The sequence below is a fragment of the Chinchilla lanigera genome, unplaced genomic scaffold, assembly GCF_000276665.1.
Source record: "Chinchilla lanigera isolate Chin_1 unplaced genomic scaffold, ChiLan1.0 scaffold00001, whole genome shotgun sequence".
NCBI classification, from domain to species: Eukaryota; Metazoa; Chordata; class Mammalia; order Rodentia; family Chinchillidae; genus Chinchilla; species Chinchilla lanigera.
Genome location: NW_004955402.1, coordinates 51023930 through 51025795, shown reverse-complemented (window position 1 = coordinate 51025795; position 1866 = coordinate 51023930).

The window sequence follows — 1866 nt, the reverse complement described above, 5'->3', positions numbered from 1 at the left end:
TACCTTGATTCATTCACCTGCAAACTGAAAATGATCATGTTCATGTCAGTAAATCTGAACATGTAATGACCTCATGGCAGTTAAAATATTTGTCTGGCAGCTATTTGTGCATTACTTCTCATCTTCTAGTGCTTGCATCATAGGGTACTTTGAATCTACAGAGCATCCTATTTGCACATTTTGTCCTGAAAACTGGTCTGCATATTTACTGTCTAGAGAAACTAATTCCTTGTTTCTTCTCTGCCACAAATGTAGGTATCTCTGCAGTCTGACTTCCCTTCCCCACAACTCTAGTCTCCATCAAGAAGGCTGGAGGCCCCTGGTCTTCCTCCATCTGGGGTCAGTAAAGGGACTGTGCAGATGTTACAGACACTGTGTTTCAGGAAGTCAGAGGAAGAGCTCTGTTTCAGGATGAATCCCACGAGAAGAGACGAGGCTCTGTGTGGGACCAACTGTTCAAAGTTCCTTCAAACACAGGCACAGCACTTAAAAACGGGAATGAGTTCTACTCATGACTTGAAGGGACTTCAAGTAGGGTACAGGAGTCAGTCAACTGAAATAGCAAAAATAAGCTAAAGGTTGACTACAGGTGCAAATACTAGAGTGCTGGGTTAATGCATTCTGGCCTAGAAAAATCAGCAGGTATTTACAGAAAAATTTAAGCACCTGAGCTTACACTAGGATGATAAGAAATTCAATGGTCAGAAGAACTGCAGCTATCCAGTGGGGATGATTGGGTAACAGATACCGTAAGGGAAGGAATAGAATAAGCACAGTTACTGAAGGGCCAAAACGAATTCAAGCTGGGCCATTTGGACAGGGGTAGTGCCCCCTTTGGGAAACAGAAAGAGCCATGAAGTAAAGGTCACCTTTACCTCCATGCTAATTGCTTTTGAAATTTCTTCTGCTATCCATGTTCTGCCTGCTTTTTACCAGAAAGTGATCTAAGCAGGACAGTCACTGTGAAATGCATATATCTGTCCATACTACCAATTAGTATGGGTTAGCAAGAGACTCAGGCATTACCAGCCCCCATCTGGGAATGAAAGTTTTCATTTATAAAGCTTGATATTTCACTGTATTCCTATTGCTACTGAGTTAATATTATTTATTTATATTGAGATAGCCATAGTGAAACACTGAGATGACGCTTCCCCCAATGAAATCTGATGTCTGTGAGAATTTATCTGTGTGCAGGGAGGAACCACAAGGAACCACAGGGAATCTCTGCCCTGGAATTTCCAAGACCTAGAGCTTCACATGCGTGTGGGAGAAATCAAGGCACACTGCTCGCTCTTGCCCGTGCATAGGATTTTACTGAATGTCGGTTTCTGTTTCGTTTGAGTTTTCTCCCGGTTTGTCCCATATTCTCCCAATTTATAGTGCCAGAGAAATGATTTTCAACCAACACGGATTAGTCCGGTTTTTTTCCCCCTGATTTCCTATTCCTGAGCTGCTGAAGTGGTTCTCATATATTGTGTCTAGGCATTTGCATTTTGCTTTTCTAGGACAGCAAGCCCAGGCAGGTACCTCCCGAATCCAAGCGCTTAGACCTTCCTTCCTCATTCCAGACGCCCAGGGCTCATCCCGCCCGCTCCCTCAGCTGCTGCCGTTTGTGATCACATCCACAGCTCCCTTTATCTGTCTTCCTGGTCCCCATGGCTCATAGCTCATTACCATCGTCATAACCAAAATACAGCCCCATAACCAAATATTTTAGCTCTAGGTCAGCGAGATGTTCAGATGGTCGCATTCTACAACTTCCCGCTTCTGCAGCCAAAGTGGTCCGGGAGAGCGCGGGAGCAGCCGCAGCCCAGACTCCCGGCTTCTCCAGCCACGCCAGGTTGGGGTGCAGGGAGCATTTGG